This window comes from Salvelinus alpinus, chromosome 1 (genome assembly GCF_045679555.1).
Source record: "Salvelinus alpinus chromosome 1, SLU_Salpinus.1, whole genome shotgun sequence".
Taxonomy (NCBI): domain Eukaryota; kingdom Metazoa; phylum Chordata; class Actinopteri; order Salmoniformes; family Salmonidae; genus Salvelinus; species Salvelinus alpinus.
The window spans coordinates 30889366-30913216 of record NC_092086.1 but is presented as its reverse complement, the minus strand read 5'-3'; the positions used below and the strand labels follow the sequence as shown (position 1 = coordinate 30913216).

At 49.9% G+C, this 23851-nt stretch overlaps 1 protein-coding gene and 1 pseudogene across 4 annotated transcripts in view; one reads left to right on the top strand and one right to left on the bottom strand.

Moving 5' to 3' along the window:
* Positions 1-23851, top strand: part of cep112 (centrosomal protein 112) — a 223418-nt gene that overhangs the window by 169116 nt on the left and 30451 nt on the right. The window lies entirely within an intron of this gene.
* On the bottom strand, positions 12815-22033 carry LOC139539937 (protein phosphatase 1 regulatory subunit 37-like; annotated as a pseudogene).

Sequence of the window (23851 nt, the reverse complement as noted above, 5' to 3'; positions counted from 1 at the left end):
AAGAGGACGTGCTGATAGGCTGAAGGTAAATGGGTGAAAGCCATTCCTCACATGGCTAACAGGAAACAGGAGAAGGAACAAGAGGACGTGCTGATAGGCTGAAGGTAAATGGGTGAAAGCCATTCCTCACATGGCTAACAGGAAACAGGAGAAGGAACAAGAGGACATGCTGATAGGCTGAAGGTAAATGGGTGAAAGCCATTCCTCACATGGCTAACAGGAAACAGGAGAAGGAACAAGAGGACGTGCTGATGATATGTTTGTCTTCATTCCCACTATGCCCGTAGAATACAAAACAAAGTGAACTGTGTTCTGCTTACAGGACGAAGTGAAACAAGTCTTCAGACCAGCCTTCCTGATTGAACTGTTGTAACTACATTACACTGTGTTGGTAGTTTGTTAAGGCTGAAGCTCCTCCTTGGCTTAAAGCCCTCAGTTCTCCTGCCCCCTCAGTGTTGAACTGTTGTAACTACATTACACTGTGTTGGTAGTTTGTTAAGGCTGAAGCTCCTCCTTGGCTTAAAGCCCTCAGTTCTCCTGCCCCCTCAGTGTTGAACTGTTGTAACTACATTACACTGTGTTGGTAGTTTGTTAAGGCTGAAGCTCCTCCTTGGCTTAAAGCCCTCAGTTCTCCTGCCCCCTCAGTGTTGAACTGTTGTAACTACATTACACTGTGTTGGTAGTTTGTTAAGGCTGAAGCTCCTCCTTGGCTTAAAGCCCTCAGTTCTCCTGCCCCCTCAGTGTTGAACTGTTGTAACTACATTACACTGTGTTGGTAGTTTGTTAAGGCTGAAGCTCCTCCTTGGCTTAAAGCCCTCAGTTCCCCTGCCCCTCAGTGTCAGTAACCAGTCTGAGTCCCAGGGAGGGGCCGACTGGATGCTTAACTTTACACCCCAGCCCAGACACACTCAGTTCCCCTGCCCCTCAGTGTCAGTAACCAGTCTGAGTCCCAGGGAGGGGCCGACTGGCTGCTTAACTTTACACCCCAGCCCAGACACGCTCAGGTCCCCTGCCCCTCAGTGTCAGTAACCAGTCTGAGTCCCAGGGAGGGGCCGACTGGGTGCTTAACTTTACACCCCAGCCCAGACACACTCAGTTCCCCTGCCCCTCAGTGTCAGTAACCAGTCTGAGTCCCAGGGAGGGGCCGACTGGCTGCTTAACTTTACACCCCAGCCCAGACACGCTCAGTTCCCCTGCCCCCTCAGTGTCAGTAACCAGTCTGAGTCCCAGGGAGGGGCCGACTGGCTGCTTAACTTTACACCCCAGCCCAGACACACTCAGTTCTCCTGCCCCTCAGTGTCAGTAACCAGTCTGAGTCCCAGGGAGGGGCCAACTGGGTGCTTAACTTTACACCCCAGCCCAGACACACTCAGTTCCCCTGCCCCTCAGTGTCAGTAACCAGTCTGAGTCCCAGGGAGGGGCCGACTGGGTGCTTAACTTTACACCCCAGCCCAGACACACTCAGTTCCCCGGTCTGGCCAGAATACTTTTATAGACTAGACACACGTTCCTTCTCCTTTGTCAGAGAGCTTTAAACCGGGGTCACAGTTGAAATGTATGTGCTTTGTCATTTTTTATGATGGTTTCAACTCTAACCCCCATACTCTGACACACACACACACAGACTAACCCCCATAGTCTCTCTCTCTCTCTCTCTCTCTCTCTCTCTCACACACACACACACACACTCACTAACCCCCATAGTCTCTCTCTCTCGCTCTCTCACACACACACACACACACACACTCACTAACCCCCATAGTCTCTCTCTCACACACACACACACACACACACACACACACACACACACACACACACACACACACACACACACACACACACACACACACACTCCTGGGTTTGGTGGTTGGGAGGCTCTTTAAGTGTCTCGTATGTTCTCTGTCTGGGGTGAGGCAGTCCTTTAAATCAGCCTGCTACTGCTGCAGTGCTCTTTATCTTTCTGAGCAACCCCTCTCTTTATCCCTTCGTATTCCCTTCTCTCTTTATTTCCTTCTTTCTCCTTCCTCATTCCTTCCCTATTCTCTTTATCTTTCTGAGCAACCCCTCTCTTTATCCCTTCGTATTCCCTTCTCCCTTTATTTCCTTCTTTCTCCTTCCTCATTCCTCAGTCTCTGCACTCCTTGCACATTTTCCAAACTCCATCCATCGGTCGTGGATGTCAGGGGTTTGTTCAATAAGTTGTTACAGATCTAATACATAGAATGATTGTTTTTTATGTGGACTTGAGAACCGTGGGTCCATTCTGTGCAGAGCATTTCTGTATTCAACACCTTATCTGATAAACCTCTGCGCCATTCGAATAAATGGCATGCAGCATTCAAATAACGTCCCTGCAACCTTCTGCCCAGCTGAACTAGCCCCTATACAGGAGCAGTTATTTCAACTGGGACGTGAAACTCCACTAGCCAGACAGTGACACTGTGGTAGTTGTCTGGGTGTGTCTCTCTCTAGTTTAATTGTCTGGGATGGAGGTTTCTTTTTAAAGGCTGACCCTCTCTGCACTGTTTGTAGGAGCAGACTTCCATTTAAATCCTCTTTCCTCCAGACACCCAGTCCCCACTCTCCCCCGTAGCCCAGTGAGGGGCACTCATTTCTGGGTAGGCTCTGCAGGAGGCCGGCCTGCCCCGGGTTAAATAAGCCACCCGGCGGCTCCGCACCACCACACCTAGAATGTGAGAAATGCCAAGTGTTGCGATCCGAACACCTCTGTGACTGACTGACAGTGTGGGGTAATACAGGGCTGGTCTGGACTGGTCCGGTCTCTGCCCCTGGAGTCTGGGTTCTTCTGCTGGTGTAGCTTTCTCTGGTCAGCCACACACATTCCAGATACACACATACTCATACATGTTACCTCTCTCTCTCTCACTAACCCTCTCACAAACACACAATATGTCACACAAACTCCCTGTGTGTGTATGAGGCAGCAGCCCAGGGTGTGTGTGTGTGTGTGTGTGTGTGTGTGTGTGTGTGTGTGTGTGTGTGTGTGTGTGTGTGTGTGTGTGTCTCCTATCTCCAGTGTTAGCAGCAGACAAAGCTCTGTCTATTATCTATCTCATTATTACCATCCCACAGTACTAACCATCCACTAATGGGCCTCCAATTAACCAATGACTTGTTGATTAAAGTCCAGACGCCACAGAGAATGAGAGGAAGGAGGGAGGGAGACGGGTGAAACAGAGAGTGAGAGGAGGGAGGGGGAGAGAGACGGGTGAAACAGAGAATGAGAGGAGGGAGGGGGAGAGAGACGGGTGAAACAGAGAATAAGGAGGGAGGGGGAGAGAGACGGGTGAAACAGAGAATGAGAGGAGGGAGGGGAGAGAGACGGGTGAAACAGAGAATGAGAGGAGGGAGGGGGAGAGAGACGGGTGAAACAGAGAATGAGAGGAGGGAGGGGGAGAGAGACGGGTGAAACAGAGAATGAGGAGGGAGGGGGAGAGAGACGGGTGAAACAGAGAATGAGAGGAGGGAGGGGAGAGAGACGGGTGAAACAGAGAATGAGAGGAGGGAGGGGGAGAGAGACGGGTGAAACAGAGAATGAGAGGAGGGAGGGGGAGAGAGACGGGTGAAACAGAGAATGAGGAGGGAGGGGGAGAGAGACGGGTGAAACAGAGAATGAGAGGAGGGAGGGGGAGAGAGACGTGTTAAACAGAGAATGAGAGGAGGGAGGGAGGGGGAGAGAGACGTGTGAAACAGAGAATGAGGAGGGAGGGGGAGAGAGACGGGTGAAACAGAGAATGAGGAGGGAGGGGGAGAGAGACGGGTGAAACAGAGAATGAGAGGAGGGAGGGGGAGAGAGACGTGTTAAACAGAGAATGAGAGGAAGGAGGGGGAGAGAGACGGGTGAAACAGAGAATGAGAGGAGGGAGGGAGGGGGAGAGAGACGTGTTAAACAGAGAATGAGAGGAAGGAGGGGGAGAGAGACGGGTGAAACAGAGAATGAGAGGAGGGAGGGGGAGAGAGACGTGTTAAACAGAGAATGAGAGGAAGGAGGGGGAGAGAGACGGGTGAAACAGAGAATGAGGAGGGAGGGGGAGAGAGACGGGTGAAACAGAGAATGAGAGGAAGGAGGGGGAGAGAGACGGGTGAAACAGAGAATGAGGAGGGAGGGGGAGAGAGACGGGTGAAACAGAGAATGAGGAGGGAGGGGGAGAGAGACGGGTGAAACAGAGAATGAGAGGAGGGAGGGGGAGAGAGACGTGTTAAACAGAGAATGAGAGGAAGGAGGGGGAGAGAGACGGGTGAAACAGAGAATGAGGAGGGAGGGGGAGAGAGACGTGTTAAACAGAGAATGAGGAGGGAGGAGGGGGAGAGAGACGGGTGAAACAGAGAATGAGAGGAGGGACGGGGAGAGAGACGGGTGAAACAGAGAATGAGAGGAGGGAGGGGGAGAGAGACGGGTGAAACAGAGAATGAGGAGGGAGGGGGAGAGAGACGTGTTAAACAGAGAATGAGAGGAGGGAGGGGGAGAGAGACGGGTGAAACAGAGAATGAGGAGGGAGGGGGAGAGAGACGGGTGAAACAGAGAATGAGAGGAGGGAGGGGGAGAGAGACGGGTGAAACAGAGAATGAGGAGGGAGGGGGAGAGAGACGGGTGAAACGGAGAATGAGAGGAAGGAGGGGGAGAGAGACGGGTGAAACAGAGAATGAGGAGGGAGGGGTAGAGAGACGGGTGAAACAGAGAATGAGGAGGGAGGGGGAGAGAGACGGGTGAAACAGAGAATGAGAGGAGGGAGGGGGAGAGAGACGTGTTAAACAGAGAATGAGAGGAAGGAGGGGGAGAGAGACGGGTGAAACAGAGAATGAGGAGGGAGGGGGAGAGAGACGTGTTAAACAGAGAATGAGGAGGGAGGAGGGGGAGAGAGACGGGTGAAACAGAGAATGAGAGGAGGGAGGGGGAGAGAGACGGGTGAAACAGAGAATGAGAGGAGGGAGGGGGAGAGAGACGGGTGAAACAGAGAATGAGGAGGGAGGGGGAGAGAGACGGGTGAAACAGAGAATGAGAGGAAGGAGGGGGAGAGAGACGGGTGAAACAGAGAATGAGGAGGGAGGGGGAGAGAGACGGGTGAAACAGAGAATGAGGAGGGAGGGGGAGAGAGACGGGTGAAACAGAGAATGAGAGGAGGGAGGGGGAGAGAGACGTGTTAAACAGAGAATGAGAGGAAGGAGGGGGAGAGAGACGGGTGAAACAGAGAATGAGGAGGGAGGGGGAGAGAGACGTGTTAAACAGAGAATGAGGAGGGAGGAGGGGGAGAGAGACGGGTGAAACAGAGAATGAGAGGAGGGACGGGGAGAGAGACGGGTGAAACAGAGAATGAGAGGAGGGAGGGGGAGAGAGACGGGTGAAACAGAGAATGAGGAGGGAGGGGGAGAGAGACGTGTTAAACAGAGAATGAGAGGAGGGAGGGGGAGAGAGACGGGTGAAACAGAGAATGAGGAGGGAGGGGGAGAGAGACGGGTGAAACAGAGAATGAGAGGAGGGAGGGGGAGAGAGACGGGTGAAACAGAGAATGAGGAGGGAGGGGGAGAGAGACGGGTGAAACGGAGAATGAGAGGAAGGAGGGGGAGAGAGACGGGTGAAACAGAGAATGAGGAGGGAGGGGGAGAGAGACGGGTGAAACAGAGAATGAGGAGGGAGGGGGAGAGAGACGGGTGAAACAGAGAATGAGAGGAGGGAGGGGGAGAGAGACGTGTTAAACAGAGAATGAGAGGAAGGAGGGGGAGAGAGACGGGTGAAACAGAGAATGAGGAGGGAGGGGGAGAGAGACGTGTTAAACAGAGAATGAGGAGGGAGGAGGGGGAGAGAGACGGGTGAAACAGAGAATGAGAGGAGGGAGGGGGAGAGAGACGGGTGAAACAGAGAATGAGAGGAGGGAGGGGGAGAGAGACGGGTGAAACAGAGAATGAGGAGGGAGGGGGAGAGAGACGTGTTAAACAGAGAATGAGAGGAGGGAGGGGGAGAGAGACGGGTGAAACAGAGAATGAGAGGAGGGAGGGGGAGAGAGACGGGTGAAACAGAGAATGAGAGGAGGGAGGGGGAGAGAGACGGGTGAAACAGAGAATGAGAGGAGGGAGGGGGAGAGAGACGGGTGAAACAGAGAATGAGAGGAGGGAGGGGGAGAGAGACGGGTGAAACAGAGAATGAGGAGGGAGGGGGAGAGAGACGGGTGAAACAGAGAATGAGGAGGGAGGGGGAGAGAGACGGGTGAAACAGAGAATGAGAGGAGGGAGGGGGAGAGAGACGGGTGAAACAGAGAATGAGAGGAGGGAGGGGGAGAGAGACGGGTGAAACAGAGAATGAGAGGAGGGAGGGGGAGAGAGACGGGTGAAACAGAGAATGAGAGGAGGGAGGGGGAGAGAGACGGGTGAAACAGAGAATGAGAGGAAGGAGGGGGAGAGAGGCGGGTGAAACAGAGAATGAGAGGAAGGAGGGGGAGAGAGACGGGTGAAACAGAGAATGAGGAGGGAGGGGGAGAGAGACGGGTGAAACAGAGATTGAGGAGGGAGGGGGAGAGAGACGGGTGAAACAGAGAATGAGGAGGGAGGGGGAGAGAGACGGGTGAAACAGAGAATGAGGAGGGAGGGGGAGAGAGACGGGTGAAACAGAGAATGAGGAGGGAGGGGGAGAGAGACGGGTGAAACAGAGAATGAGGAGGGAGGGGGAGAGAGACGGGTTAAACAGAGAATGAGGAGGGAGGGGGAGAGAGACGGGTGAAACAGAGAATGAGAGGAGGGAGGGGGAGAGAGACGGGTGAAACAGAGAATGAGAGGAAGGAGGGGGAGAGAGGCGGGTGAAACAGAGAATGAGGAGGGAGGGGGAGAGAGACGGGTGAAACAGAGAATGAGGAGGGAGGGGGAGAGAGACGTGTTAAACAGAGAATGAGAGGAGGGAGGGGGAGAGAGACGGGTGAAACAGAGAATGAGGAGGGAGGGGGAGAGAGACGGGTGAAACAGAGAATGAGAGGAGGGAGGGGGAGAGAGACGGGTGAAACAGAGAATGAGGAGGGAGGGGGAGAGAGACGGGTGAAACAGAGAATGAGAGGAGGGAGGGGGAGAGAGACGGGTGAAACAGAGAATGAGGAGGGAGGGGGAGAGAGACGGGTGAAACAGAGAATGAGGAGGGAGGGGGAGAGAGACGGGTGAAACAGAGAATGAGAGGAGGGAGGGGGAGAGAGACGTGTTAAACAGAGAATGAGAGGAAGGAGGGGGAGAGAGACGGGTGAAACAGAGAATGAGGAGGGAGGGGGAGAGAGACGTGTTAAACAGAGAATGAGGAGGGAGGAGGGGGAGAGAGACGGGTGAAACAGAGAATGAGAGGAGGGAGGGGGAGAGAGACGGGTGAAACAGAGAATGAGAGGAGGGAGGAGGAGAGAGACGGGTGAAACAGAGAATGAGGAGGGAGGGGGAGAGAGACGTGTTAAACAGAGAATGAGAGGAGGGAGGGGGAGAGAGACGGGTGAAACAGAGAATGAGAGGAGGGAGGGGGAGAGAGACGGGTGAAACAGAGAATGAGAGGAGGGAGGGGGAGAGAGACGGGTGAAACAGAGAATGAGAGGAGGGAGGGGGAGAGAGACGGGTGAAACAGAGAATGAGGAGGGAGGGGGAGAGAGACGGGTGAAACAGAGAATGAGGAGGGAGGGGGAGAGAGACGGGTGAAACAGAGAATGAGAGGAGGGAGGGGGAGAGAGACGGGTGAAACAGAGAATGAGAGGAGGGAGGGGAGAGAGACGGGTGAAACAGAGAATGAGAGGAGGGAGGGGGAGAGAGACGGGTGAAACAGAGAATGAGAGGAGGGAGGGGGAGAGAGACGGGTGAAACAGAGAATGAGAGGAAGGAGGGGGAGAGAGGCGGGTGAAACAGAGAATGAGAGGAAGGAGGGGGAGAGAGACGGGTGAAACAGAGAATGAGGAGGGAGGGGGAGAGAGACGGGTGAAACAGAGATTGAGGAGGGAGGGGGAGAGAGACGGGTGAAACAGAGAATGAGGAGGGAGGGGGAGAGAGACGGGTGAAACAGAGAATGAGGAGGGAGGGGGAGAGAGACGGGTGAAACAGAGAATGAGGAGGGAGGGGGAGAGAGACGGGTGAAACAGAGAATGAGGAGGGAGGGGGAGAGAGACGGGTGAAACAGAGAATGAGGAGGGAGGGGGAGAGAGACGGGTTAAACAGAGAATGAGGAGGGAGGGGGAGAGAGACGGGTGAAACAGAGAATGAGAGGAGGGAGGGGGAGAGAGACGGGTGAAACAGAGAATGAGAGGAAGGAGGGGGAGAGAGGCGGGTGAAACAGAGAATGAGGAGGGAGGGGGAGAGAGACGGGTGAAACAGAGAATGAGGAGGGAGGGGGAGAGAGACGGGTGAAACAGAGAATGAGGAGGGAGGGGGAGAGAGACGGGTGAAACAGAGAATGAGGAGGGAGGGGGAGAGAGACGGGTGAAACAGAGAATGAGGAGGGAGGGGGAGAGAGACGGGTGAAACAGAGAATGAGGAGGGAGGGGGAGAGAGACGGGTGAAACAGAGAATGAGGAGGGAGGGGGAGAGAGACGGGTGAAACAGAGAATGAGGAGGGAGGGGGAGAGAGACGGGTGAAACAGAGAATGAGGAGGGAGGGGGAGAGAGACGGGTGAAACAGAGAATGAGAGGAGGGAGGGAGGGGGAGAGAGACGGGTGAAACAGAGAATGAGAGGAGGGAGGGGGAGAGAGACGGGTGAAACAGAGAATGAGAGGAGGGAGGGGGAGAGAGACGGGTGAAACAGAGAATGAGAGGAGGGAGGGGGAGAGAGACGGGTGAAACAGAGAATGAGAGGAGGGAGGGGGAGAGAGACGCGTTAAACAGAGAATGAGAGGAGGGAGGGGGAGAGAGACGGGTGAAACAGAGAATGAGGAGGGAGGGGGAGAGAGACGCGTTAAACAGAGAATGAGAGGAGGGAGGGGGAGAGAGACGGGTGAAACAGAGAATGAGAGGAGGGAGGGGGAGAGAGACGGGTGAAACAGAGAATGAGGAGGGAGGGGGAGAGAGACGCGTTAAACAGAGAATGAGAGGAGGGAGGGGGAGAGAGACGGGTGAAACAGAGAATGAGAGGAGGGAGGGGGAGAGAGACGGGTGAAACAGAGAATGAGAGGAGGGAGGGGGAGAGAGACGGGTGAAACAGAGAATGAGGAGGGAGGGGGAGAGAGACGGGTGAAACAGAGAATGAGAGGAGGGAGGGGGAGAGAGACGGGTGAAACAGAGAATGAGGAGGGAGGGGGAGAGAGACGCGTTAAACAGAGAATGAGAGGAGGGAGGGGGAGAGAGACGGGTGAAACAGAGAATGAGAGGAGGGAGGGGGAGAGAGACGGGTGAAACAGAGAATGAGGAGGGAGGGGGAGAGAGACGGGTGAAACAGAGAATGAGAGGAGGGAGGGGGAGAGAGACGGGTGAAACAGAGAATGAGAGGAGAGAGGGGGAGAGAGACGCGTTAAACAGAGAATGAGAGGAGGGAGGGGGAGAGAGACGGGTGAAACAGAGAATGAGAGGAGGGAGGGAGGGGGAGAGAGACGGGTGAAACAGAGAATGAGAGGAGGGAGGGGGAGAGAGACGGGTGAAACAGAGAATGAGAGGAGGGACGGGGAGAGAGACGGGTGAAACAGAGAATGAGAGGAGGGAGGGGGAGAGAGACGCGTTAAACAGAGAATGAGAGGAGGGAGGGGAGAGAGACGCGTTAAACAGAGAATGAGAGGAGGGAGGGGGAGAGAGACGGGTGAAACAGAGAATGAGGAGGGAGGGGGAGAGAGACGCGTTAAACAGAGAATGAGAGGAGGGAGGGGGAGAGAGACGGGTGAAACAGAGAATGAGAGGAGGGAGGGGGAGAGAGACGGGTGAAACAGAGAATGAGAGGAGGGAGGGGGAGAGAGACGGGTGAAACAGAGAATGAGGAGGGAGGGGGAGAGAGACGGGTGAAACAGAGAATGAGAGGAGGGAGGGGGAGAGAGACGGGTGAAACAGAGAATGAGAGGACGGAAGGGGAGAGAGACGGGTGAAACAGAGAATGAGAGGAGAGAGGGGGAGAGAGACGCGTTAAACAGAGAATGAGAGGAGGGAGGGGGAGAGAGACGGGTGAAACAGAGAATGAGAGGAGGGAGGGGGAGAGAGACGGGTGAAACAGAGAATGAGAGGAGAGAGGGGGAGAGAGACGGGTGAAACAGAGAATGAGAGGAGGGAGGGGGAGAGAGACGGGTGAAACAGAGAATGAGAGGAGGGAGGGGGAGAGAGACGGGTGAAACAGAGAATGAGAGGAGGGAGGGAGGGGGAGAGAGACGGGTGAAACAGAGAATGAGAGGAGGGAGGGGGAGAGAGACGTGTTAAACAGAGAATGAGAGGAGGGAGGGAGGGAGGGGGAGAGAGACGGGTGAAACAGAGAATGAGAGGAGGGAGGGAGGGGGAGAGAGACGGGTGAAACAGAGAATGAGAGGAGGGAGGGGGAGAGAGACGGGTGAAACAGAGAATGAGAGGAGGGACGGGGAGAGAGACGGGTGAAACAGAGAATGAGAGGAAGGAGGGGGAGAGAGACGGGTGAAACAGAGAATGAGGGGAGGGAGGGGGAGAGAGACGGGTGAAACAGAGAATGAGGAGGGAGGGGGAGAGAGACGCGTTAAACAGAGAATGAGAGGAGGGAGGGGGAGAGAGACGGGTGAAACAGAGAATGAGAGGAGGGAGGGGGAGAGAGACGGGTGAAACAGAGAACGAGAGGAGGGAGGGGAGAGAGACGGGTGAAACAGAGAATGAGAGGAGGGAGGGGGAGAGAGACGGGTGAAACAGAGAATGAGGAGGGAGGGGGAGAGAGACGCGTTAAACAGAGAATGAGAGGAGGGAGGGGGAGAGAGACGGGTGAAACAGAGAATGAGAGGAGGGAGGGGGAGAGAGACGGGTGAAACAGAGAATGAGAGGAGGGAGGGGGAGAGAGACGGGTGAAACAGAGAATGAGAGGAGGGAGGGGGAGAGAGACGTGTTAAACAGAGAATGAGAGGAGGGAGGGGGAGAGAGACGTGTTAAACAGAGAATGAGAGGAGGGAGGGGGAGAGAGACGGGTGAAACAGAGAATGAGAGGAGGGAGGGGGAGAGAGACGTGTTAAACAGAGAATGAGAGGAGGGAGGGGGAGAGAGACGGGTGAAACAGAGAATGAGAGGAGGGAGGGAGGGGGAGAGAGACGGGTGAAACAGAGAATGAGAGGAGGGAGGGGGAGAGAGACGGGTGAAACAGAGAATGAGAGGAGGGACGGGGAGAGAGACGGGTGAAACAGAGAATGAGAGGAGGGAGGGGGAGAGAGACGGGTGAAACAGAGAATGAGAGGAGGGAGGGGGAGAGAGACGCGTTAAACAGAGAATGAGGAGGGAGGGGGAGAGAGACGGGTGAAACAGAGAATGAGAGGAGGGAGGGGGAGAGAGACGGGTGAAACAGAGAATGAGAGGAGGGAGGGGGAGAGAGACGGGTGAAACAGAGAATGAGGAGGGAGGGGGAGAGAGACGCGTTAAACAGAGAATGAGAGGAGGGAGGGGAGAGAGACGGGTGAAACAGAGAATGAGGAGGGAGGGGGAGAGAGACGGGTGAAACAGAGAATGAGAGGAAGGAGGGGGAGAGAGACGGGTGAAACAGAGAATGAGAGGAGGGAGGGGGAGAGAGACGGGTGAAACAGAGAATGAGAGGAGGGAGGGGGAGAGAGACGGGTGAAACAGAGAATAAGGAGGGAGGGGGAGAGAGACGCGTTAAACAGCGAGCAGCAGAGAGAGATGGGACAGAGAGAGTGTGTGTGTGCATGTGTGTGTGCACTCGTTCTCACCCGTGTGTGTGTTTGTTTGTGCTCGTTCACGTGTGTGTGTGTAGCGCGTGTGTGGAGCGTGGAGTGTGTCTTTGGCCCGTTTGGTGGCGGTGGAACTCTGGCGTCGCCCGCTGACACTGTTTCCACGCTGCTCACTTCAAAGGCTGGATTATGAAAGATGAAGGGGGCTGAAGACAATGGTGACGGGGAGAAAATAACATCAAAGTGGCGGCAGAGACATTTGAATGTAATAATCCCAGAACAGTTGTTGTTGTAGATGTGTCTGTGGAATCATATGTCCCTTCTGCCCTCTGACCAGATGAGACTGCTTTAAGCCTTCTAGTTTAGTACCACGGTCTCCACGGCTGGAACCTCGAAAGACAGGACAGGAAATAGGCATCTGATGGATATTTCATGAGCCAGGTGTTGATCCTGGTTGAAAGGTAGGACTGTCCTTAGCCTGCCTGTTATGTGTGGATCCAGAGGATCACAGGCCAGATACCAACTGTGTCAGATATGACCCCTCAGGATGATTTGTAAGGACTCCCTCCACATTGATTTGACCAGAAGATCTGAGCCGTGCCAAGTAGCAGCTCTGTTATGGCAAGACCCAATGATCGAAGTCGTAACAAATGTAGATCCTGATAAAGAGATGTTCCAACTTCCTCCCTCTCACTGAGTCGGAACTCACTCCACACACACCCTCCCTCCTCCTCCCCTCTGATCCCGGAAACACCAGTCATTAGCACTAATTGGCTGGCCCAAACAACAGGTTGTTCCTGAATGTTAATAACACCTGTTATTATGTCATTACTATGACACCCTTATGTAGACCTCATTTACATTTTAGTCATTTAGCAGCTTACAGTAATGAGTGCATACATTTTCCATACTTTTTTCTTGTAATCCGGGAGTTAAAGAGCCTGCCTATACGGCATGCACAGCCTGCCGTGTCTCCTATTGTCCTCGGGCTCCACTGCTCCAGAGACAATATCTGCCGTGTCTCCTATTGTCCTCGGGCTCCACTGCTCCAGAGACAATATCTGCCGTGTCTCCTATTGTCCTCGGGCTCCACTGCCTCAAAGACAATATCTGCATCTGAAGGAAAAGTCCCCCTCTTGCCATGTTAGTGTTTATCACCCCTCCCATCCAGGGCTTGAGAGAGGTCTTGTCCTGGGGCAGAGACAGGTGGTGAGTCCTCCTGTACCTGTTCTGAGGGTTTCTCAGGTTCCTTGTACGTGACAACGTCTGGGGTTGATGAATCTGGATTGGTACCTCTTGAGGATGTGTCCTCTGCTAGGGATGCTCCCTGGTCTGTAGGTTCTGTCTCCAACATGCCACTTTCATCCAGGCTCAACTCCACACCAATATCCATATCCCCACCATCGTCCCCTTCTCAATAGATTTCACACGTGACACATGTACTATAGATCCTGGAGTGTAAATGTAATGTAACATTACCCTTATCTACCAGGCAGCTCTCTCTCTCGCTCTCTCTCGCTCTCTCTCGCTCTCTCTCTCTCTGCCTGTCTGTCTCTCTGTCTGTCTCTCTGTCTCTCTCTCTCTCCTCCTCTCATTCTCTTTGTCGCTCTCTGATATGATCCACCCATCCACAGATGAAAGAAAGGAAAACAGGAAGTGATGTTGATGTCACACCACTCAATTCCCACACTACCCAGGGAGGGAGGGAGCAGGGCGAGTTGTTAGAGGGACTAGAGGCTCTGAGTCCATCTCAAGTCTATAGTGGTTTCCTCTCCTCTAACACCTTGAGTCTTGTCATACATGTTAAACAGGAGGGTTAGGGTTCTCTCTCCGTTCCCCTCTCTTTTCCTCTTTCTTCTCCCTGTCTCTTCTTCTCTCCCTCCTGCCCCCTCTGTCACACACACATACATGTTAAACAGGAGGGTTAGGGTTCTCTGTTCCCCTCTCTTTTCCTCTTTCTTCTCCCGGTCTCTTCTTCTCTCCCTCCTGCCCCCTCTGTCACACACACATACATGTCCACCTCCGGCTGCCAAAAGGGAGAGCCGGTTGATGAATAAACAATGGTACCCGCCCATAGTGGCACATTGCTCCTCTTTGATCCACACTGCTGTTCCTGCTCCCCTCGGCAACACTTCCTGTCTCTCACACACACACACACACACACACACACACACACACACACACACACACACACACACACACACACACACACACACACACACACACACACACACACACACACACACACACACACACACACACACACACACACACACACACACAAACACACACACACACAGCCACACACACACACAACCACACACACACACAGCCACACACACACACACACAACCACATACACATAGCCACACACACATACACACAGCCACACACACACAGCCACGCACACACACACACACACACACAGCAACACACACACACACACAGCCACATACACACAGCCACACACACAAACACAGCCACATACACACAGCCACACACACACACACACACACAGACACACACAGAGCCACATACACACACAGCCACACACACACACACACACAGCCACATGCACACAACCACATACACACAGCCACACACACACACACACACACACACACACACACACACATACACACAGCCACACACACACACAGCCACATGCACACAGCCACATGCGCACACACACACGCACACACATACACAGGACTAGGCTGACCTTCTGCAGGTGTGACTGTAGTTATGTGTGTTTGGGCCTATATGCTGCTGTGGAAGTTGAAAAGATGACTTTGCCTGTGGGCGGATCAAGAGCAGGTGTATACTGTTCCATATTAAGATGCCTTAATCAGAGGTGTGTGTGTGTGTGTGCGTGTGCGTGCGCGTGCGCGTGTGCGTGTGTGCTCGTTGATTGATGCGTTTTCCTGGCGTGGGCAGATTCCCAGAATCGTTTGATCCCGTTATCACAGGAAGTGAGGGAGATAACATTCCAGAATACCACGTGAGAAACCCATTACAGGAAGGTGTCATAATACCAGTATAGTCTCTGTACTACAATATCGAGGTGAAAACCCATAAATCCTTTACACTAGTGGGAATTGGCCTTTATAGAATTTTAAATGTTTTTACTGTACTTTTTGCTGCATTTGTTGATAACTAAATCTTAAAATATTTTGGATACATTCAGTAACATGAGATTATTCTATTCCTGGAAATAGAATAATGTTGTGTAGGTGCAACATGAGACCCTAAAAATATTTTGAGTGAGAGGTCTAACTGGTGTTTCCAAGTGGCCACACACCTCTCCAATGTGTGCACAGTTCCTAAGCAAATTCAATGCACTTTTATGACTCAAAGAAGAGTCTTCAACTATAAGGTACTTTTTTGAGCTCTCCAAGCTGTGTTGTTGAAGAACTAGAGCAAGTTGTGTGGTTTGTAACACAACCCTCCCCCTCCGCCATCACACAACTACTGTTGTTGTTTACCCTAAACCAGTCCATTAGAAATCTCCATCTGAGATTTCATCATTTCAACACTAGTTCTATTGGCAACATGACTAGCTAGGTTATAAGATACGGTCTTACAGTGTTAGGCTTTCACAGGGCCATTCAGGGGAACAGATCATCATTTCAACACTAGTTCTATTGGCAACATGACTAGCTAGGTTATAAGATACGGTCTTACAGTGTTAGGCTTTCACAGGGCAGTTCAGGGGAACAGATCATCATTTCAACACTAGTTCTATTGGCAACATGACTAGCTAGGTTATAAGATACGGTCTTACAGTGTTAGGCTTTCACAGGGCCATTCAGGGGAACAGATCATCATTTCAACACTAGTTCTATTGGCAACATGACTAGCTAGGTTATAAGATACGGTCTTACAGTGTTAGGCTTTCACAGGGCCATTCAGGGGAACAGATCATCATTTCAACACTAGTTCTATTGGCAACATGACTAGCTAGGTTATAAGATACGGTCTTACAGTGTTAGGCTTTCACAGGGCCATTCAGGGGAACAGATCATCATTTCAACACTTCTTCTATTGGCAACATGACTAGCTAGGTTATAAGATACGGTCTTACAGTGTTAGGCTTTCACAGGGCAGTTCAGGGGAACAGATCATCATTTTGATGAGGATAGAAAGGACTCATCAGTCCATTCAGGTGCTGCGGTAAATGTTGTTCACAATAGACAAGCAGGCTCGTTGTGTTCAGAACAACCAGGGTATGACGCCATCTTGTAACTGCACATCAAACATAGTGATTAATAACGGTGACACTGTATATGACATGACTTTTATGATTTGGTATTGTGAAGTGCACATTTGGACCTCAACGTCTCGTCTTTCAAAATATATCAAGTCCTCTTCGTTTACAGCGTTCTCCTCACTCAGACTACAAAAATGGCCCAATTTTCGAGAGGGATGGGGCCCGGGGGCAACTGCTTGTCGCACGTGGTGCTTAAGTTCAAAATGGAGCTGTGTAGCGCAGAGCCAGAGCTCTGACGTCATTATAGCATGTTACTGTACAGCCACTACGTTCCAATTTAGGCCCTTATTAGTGTCAGTGAGAGGCTGAGCCTAGAGATCTGTGCCCAGGGGGAGAGCAGGATCACTGGGGTAACCAGACTGAGGAGAGACTCTCCTGGTCCTCAGGCTATGGTACAGTATTTTTTTAAATATATATATTACCTTTATTTAACTAGGCAAGTCAGTTAAGAACAAATTCTTATTTTCAATGACGGCCTATGAACAGTGGGTTAACTGCCTTGTTCAGGGGCAGAACGACAGATTTTTTACCTTGTCAGCTCGGGGATTCGATCTTAGTGAAAACACATACAGAGCTGTGAAGCGCAGAGCCAGAGCTCTGACGTCATGTATGGCATGTTACTGTACAGCCACTACGTTCCAATTTAGGTGCTTATTAGTGTCCAAATCTGCCATTTTGAAGCCGTATACAGGTACGAGTGTGAAGGGCAACAGTACAGTCGACTCTTGATATATGGCTTGGTACTCTCTTGAACGCCTGCAATAAACCTAGATGCACGAATACAGTATGTACAAGCTTTTTCCTATTCCCTTTGAACTGTAACACTATAGCAGGCGGCACCTGGAGGTGACAGAGGTACAGAGAGCAGGGTTCTTCCTCTGTGAGTGTGGCTTAGCTGCAGTAGGTTTACTTTATTACAAAACTACACAGTGACTGATCTCTCCATCACGCTTTCAATTATCTCTTATTTTTCTCTGTTCTATTTTGATAGGCTCAGAGCTCAGGTCACAGTGACACACACACACACACACACACACACACACTATGCCCATCAAAGGGCTTTAAAGAGCAAACCCCAATCTCTCCTTTACATCCAGACATCAGAAGCCATGCATGACGAAAAAAACACCACTCTCTTTCCCTCCCATACCACAGTCATTTCAAGGTAGATTGGTAATCACACGTGTACACACACACATGTAGTTACACCCACACAGACTGAATTGTGAGTGTGTGTGGGTACAATTGGTGGTGTGTCTCTGTGTGTGCATGTTTGGCCGTGCATGTGTACATTTTGTATTGTGTGCGGGCGTGCACTTTGCCGTGTGTGTCTGTGTGATCTAGCTGCCCTGAGGCTGTGCCGTCAGTTGGACGTTCCTCCTGCAGCAGTCAGTCTGCAGTAGTTCTGCCTAGCTAACTCTTCAATGTCATTTAGCAGACACTTTTATCCAAAGTGACCTACAGTCGTGCATGCATACATTTGTTATGTATAGGTGTCCTCCGGAATCGAACCCACTATTCTGGCATTGCAAGAGCCATTACCAACTGAGCTTCAGAGGACCACCTCAGGGTCATCAGAGTATCTCTTTAATGTGACTCTGAGAAACCTTGTGACAGCATACTGCAAATAGAAACATGAAGACACCCACTGCTGCTGTTCTTCCCCTTCTTGTTCTCTCTGCTGTTCATTTTAGTTCACCCCAGGGAAGGTACTGGCCTTATCTTTGCAGGAGGAGACCACCCAGGAAAGATGACTCAGGACTTGTGTGTGTGTGTGTGTGTGTGTGTGTGTGTGTGTGTGTGTGTGTGTGTGTGTGTGTGTGTGTGTGTGTGTGTGTGTGTGTGTGTGTGTGTGTGTGTGTGTGTGTGTAATTTTGTTTGATTTTATACTCTCACCTTTAGAACTTGTGTTAATATTAATGCATGCCTGTACCTGAATGAAATGTTTTGAGGAATGTGTTGGTTTATGTGTGTGAGGTAATGTTTTGAGGAGTGTGTTGGTTTATGTGTGTGAGGTAATGTTTTGAGGAGTGTGTTGGTTTATGTGTGTGAGGTAATGTTTTGAGGAATGTGTTGGTTTATGTGTGTGAGGTAATGTTTTTAGGAATGTGTTGGTTTATGTGTGTGAGGTAATGCTTTGAGGAGTGTGTTGGTTTATGTGTGTGAGGTAATGTTTTTAGGAATGTGTTGGTTTATGTGTGTGAGGTAATGCTTTGAGGAGTGTGTTGGTTTATGTGTGTGAGGTAATGCTTTGAGGAGTGTGTTGGTTTATGTGTGTGAGGTAATGCTTTGAGGAGTGTGTTGGTTTATGTTTGTGAGGTAATGCGTTGAGGATTGTGTTAGTTTATGTGTGTGAGGTAATGCTTTGAGGAGTGTGTTGGTTTATGTGTGTGAGGTAATGTTTTGAGGAGTGTGTTGGTTTATGTGTGTGAGGTAATGCTTTGAGGAGTGTGTTGGTTTATATGTGTGAGGTAATGCTTTGAGGAGTGTGTTGGTTTATGTGTGTGAGGTAATGCTTTGAGGAGTGTGTTGGTTTATGTGTGTGAGGTAATGCGTTGAGGATTGTTTTGGTTTATGTGTGTGAGGTAATGCTTTGAGGAGTGTGTTGGTTTATGTGTGTGAGGTAATGTTTTGAGGAGTGTGTTGGTTTATGTGTGTGAGGTAATGTTTTGAGGAGTGTGTTGGTTTATGTGTGTGAGGTAATGCTTTGAGGAGTGTGTTGGTTTATGTGTGTGAGGTAATGTTTTGAGGAGTGTTGGTTTATGTGTGTGAGGTAATGCTTTGAGGAGTGTGTTGGTTTATATATGTGAGGTAATGTTTTGAGGAGTGTGTTGGTTTATGTGTGTGAGGTAATGCTTTGAGGAGTGTGTTGGTTTATGTGTGTGAGGTAATGCTTTGAGGAGTGTGTTGGTTTATGTGTGTGAGGTAATGCTTTGAGGAGTGTGTTGGTTTATGTGTGTGAGGTAATGCTTTGAGGAGTGTGTTGGTTTATGTGTGTGAGGTAATGTTTTGAGGAGTGTGTTGGTTTATGTGTGTGAGGTAATGCTTTGAGGAGTGTGTTGGTTTATGTGTGTGAGGTAATGCTTTGAGGAGTGTGTTGGTTTATGTGTGTGAGGTAATGCTTTGAGGAGTGTGTTGTGAGGTAATGCTTTGAGGAGTGTGTTGGTTTATGTGTGTGAGGTAATGCTTTGAGGAGTGTGTTGGTTTATGTGTGTGAGGTAATGCTTTGAGGAGTGTGTTGGTTTATGTGTGTGAGGTAATGCTTTGAGGAGTGTGTTGGTTTATGTGTGTGAGGTAATGCTTTGAGCCAAACTTCCACTTTAGAGAGAAGTACACTGCTGATACAGAGGTGAGAAGGCCCTTCCAGCAGTGGCCCTGCCGTCCTCCTCTTCCTCCTCTCCCTTCATTCTTTCTCCCTCTCCCTTCTCTTCTCCATCTTCTCTCTTTCTCCTCGCACATCTCCCTATACCGCTCCTCCTCTTCCTTCCCTCTCTCTCCTTCCTCATCCTCCACCTCTCCCCCCTCATCCTCTCCCTCAGGAAATAGAATTTGCCACGTCTGTTGATTCCAGTCTGGATGGCTGAGACCATATCACCCTAACCCATCTGGAGACGCTTTGGAATTATCCTCCATAGAAAATCACACATTCACAGGCAGATAGAGAGGAAGAAGGAGAGAGGGAGGGATGGAGAGAATGAATGAGTGTGTGTGAGAGAGAAGGAGAGAGATGAAGATAGAGAGAGGGCGAGATGGATCACAGATGTAGCATCTGGGAGAGGCTCTAACCATAACACATCTTCAAAGTTTGGGGGAAACAGATGGGGTATCTAAGGTGTATCTAGGATCAACCAGGGGTGGGGTCTGGGTGAGATCTGTGCAGTGGGAATGGGGAGGATGTTTCTTCTCAATACGGTTCCATGGATCAGGCCCTGATCCAGTCCTATCCCTTCAGAACAGTGAGAGGCTGAGCCTAGAGATCTGTGCCCGGGGGAGAGCAGGATCACTGGGGTAACCAGACTGAGGAGAGACTCTCCTGGTCCTCGGGCTATGGTACAGTAGTATGGAGTCTGGATGGAAGGATCACCCATATCCTCCACAACAGTTGAATTGGATCTATTCTATTGTATCTTGTGTTTATATTCTATATCATTTTTGTGGAACAATCAAGGAACAATATTCAGATACTGCAACTCTATTGTCCTAGACAGACCATCTCTTGTTCTCAAATGGCACCCTATTCCGTAATATATAGTGCACTATGTTTAATCAGAGGGCAAAAGTAGTGTGACCAGATATCAAAAGAAGTGCACTACATAGGGAATAGGGCGTGGTTGGAGACTTATCCCTGATTTTTTACTTTAGGAGATGATGGGGATGGATCAAATCAAATGTTATTTGTCACAGACACATGTATGTGATGGTGATCAGTGAAGAGGCCTGGAGGAAGGTCTGTCTGATTCATACAGTGATTCCATTATGAAGCCATGGAGTCATTCATTATCATGCATCTATTAATGATTCCTTCCTGGACTGATGCGCTTGTGCAGTGATGCTCTGGCCCTGTAGTGTTTCATCAACCAGATGAAAGAGAGATCAGAGTACAGTCAGCACGCTCTTCATCTCTTCCCAGAAGCCTTCACTCAGACGTTCAGGAAACGCTGTGTCATGGTGCTGGGAATGGGGAAGGGGGGGTCTGTCATGCCTGGGGCGGGGCGGGGGGGGGGTGACATGGTGGGGTAATTGGGCTATCCTCAGGGGGAAAAGTGTGTGTGTGTATGAGAGAGAGTTTCGTTCTCTACACCCTTGCTATTCCTATCCCAGAGGCTTGTCACCTCACACATAACCTCTGTGTGTAACATCACATAGATGATGTATCACACAGTTCATATTAACCATGCTACAAAGTCCATGAACACAACACCCCAATTACAGTAATACGTGACCAGAAGCTAATAAGTTCAAGCCTTAGACTAGCAATCAAACAATCTTGAACTGATGAAATGCGAGGCAAGTTGGATACCGTAAAACTTCAATTAATAGTTTGGGCGTTTATTTTCTTTAATCACTTAACACAACCGGCGCGTATTAGAGCCAGGCTTCTATTAGAGCCAGGCTTCTATTTCCTTAATGCACACAGCTTTTGCTCAATAACATTTTGAAAAGACTACCACACTGTTTATTGTGGCCAGTATGGCCAATATAAACATTATAATAACAAAGATAAGCCAATCAGACTTGTAAAGACTAGGCTGCCTATCTGTCACGTCTACTCCCGCTCCTCTCTGGCACTCGTTGTCGCCAGTTTACTCATTATTAGGCACACCTGCCACCATCGTTACGCACACGTGCGCCTCATGAGACTCACCTGGACTCCATCACCTTCCTGATTACCTCCTCTATATATGTCACTCCCTATGGTTCTTTCCTCAGGTGTTATTGTTTCTGTTTATATGTTTCATGTCTGTACGCAACTTGTGTTTCTTGTTTGTTTATTTATTAAATTCACTCCCTGTACTTGCGTCCCGATTATTAGTGTACACTATCATACACCCCCATTTTCGTGCCTCAGCACCATACATTTTTTGGTGGCACCATGGCTAGCAACGATGACAGAATAAAATAACATAACATTTGAATGCACATGACCGTGAGAATATCAGAGCTGTGCCCATGGTAAGCTCGTAAACAGTTTTGTCACGCCTATTTCCGCTCCAGCGCTCGACGTCACCGGTCTACTAACCACCGGTCCTGGCAAGCATCATTACGCACACCTGCTCCCCATCATTACGCACACCTGGACCTCATCATCACCTTGATTACTCTCCCTTTATTTAGCCCTCAGTGCCCTCATCAGACAGTATTGGTTTTGGTCATGTTCAGTACTCTTCTCCTGTTTTGTTTATCTGCCTTTTCTTATTATTTAAACTCACCTTCTGCATCTGCTTCCTGACTCCCAGCGTATACGTTACCCATTTAGACCCATCGTTTATTTGGAACAGCCGTTTATTTGCTGAAACGTGTGCCGATGCCCGGCTGATTGAAGTTGTATGGTAATTGTAAACAAGTCAGTTGGAGTGAAGTGCTTGACGTGATCAGAAGGAAGCAGAGAGGATCGTGACTGGAGAAGACAGAGCCTGATTAATAGAATAACATCAACCAGTATCATATTCATCTGCCAATACACTTATTCACCTCATCCAGTGAGTCTCTGTGGGAGAGTCCCAAATGGAACCATATTCCCTATTTAGTGCACTACTTTTGACTAGGGCCCATAGGGAATTGCCCGCGGCTCTGGTCAAAAGTAGTGCACTAGATAGAGAATAGGGTGTCATTTGGGCGACACACTGTGTTGACTTAGAACAGGAAGGGTCCAGTTCAAAAAGCGGAAAGCAGACAGATCCTTTTAATGCATTAATAAACAGAACCACTTCTTGGAAGCGGAATGTGTGCTGGCGGCCGCATCAATCATTCCTAAAGTTACTTTCAACCAGGGAAATTTGACTGGGCTTTGAATTCAGATCTTTGCACTCGTTTTTGACGTCTGTTGTTGTCTCATAATATTGTGCGAAGGGATAGACAGTTTAAAGAAAGATAGTTTTATGTAACACTATCTTAAGTTAACCCTTATACCCATGTAACTACACAGTAATAACTGTAGTTAGTAATAACTTTGTAGGTACGTAAAGTGTTACCCAACATTTAGCCTTTTCCTGATCTGTGTTCAATGTGTTAGGGTTGTGCTTCCCAGGAGCTGCAGTTCATGGTAAACCTACATGATGTTAGTCATTTATGTTAAGTGGATGGACTGTATATCACCAGTCAGTCATGGTTATTACCTGAGCTATATTTCCCTCAACCATGGGAATGGATGGGAACACCTGGCTTACTCATTCTCACACACACACACACACACACACACACACACACACACACACACACACACTGCAGGGAGTGTCATAATGCTGATGCTTAGCAGTGCCTCTCTGCCTAACACACAGCCCCCATCAAACCATCAACACCCATACCAGTGGACTTAGTGTGTGTGCATGTGTGTGTGTGCTCTGGTTCTCGTGAGGCCTAATGGAAGGTGAAGTTAACACGTGTGTGTGAGACATCTGGTTCTGAGTCGCATTCAGGAGCCAAGCCTTTCTTTCTTTCCACTGCTATCAGTTACAGCAGGAGAGGAAAACAGTCCTCTACACTCCTCTTCTCCTCCGCTATTCTGTTCTTTTCTCCTATCCTCTTCTTCTCCGCTATTCTGTTCTTTTCTCCTATCTCTTCTCATCTGCTATTCTGTTCTTTTCTCCTATCCTCTTCTCCTCCGCTATTCTGTTCTTTTCTCCTATCTCTTCTTCTCCGCTATTCTTTTCTTTTCTCCTATCTCTTCTTCTCCGCTATTCTGTTCTTTTCTCCTATCTCTTCTTCTCCGCTATTCTGTTCTTTTCTACTATCTGTTCTCTTCCGCTATTCTGTTCTTTTCTCCTATCTCTTCTCTTCCGCTATTCTGTTCTTTTCTCCTATCCTCTTCTTCTCCGCTATTCTGTTCTTTTCTCCTATCCTCTTCTTCTCCGCTATTCTGTTATTTTCTCCTATCTCTTCTTCTCCGCTATTCTGTTCTTTTCTACTATCTGTTCTCTTCCGCTATTCTGTTCTTTTCTCCTATCTCTTCTCTTCCGCTATTCTGTTCTTTTCTCCTATCCTCTTCTTCTCCGCTATTCTGTTATTTTCTCCTATCTCTTCTCTTCCGCTATTCTGTTCTTTTCTCCTATCTCTTCTCCTCCGCTATTCTGT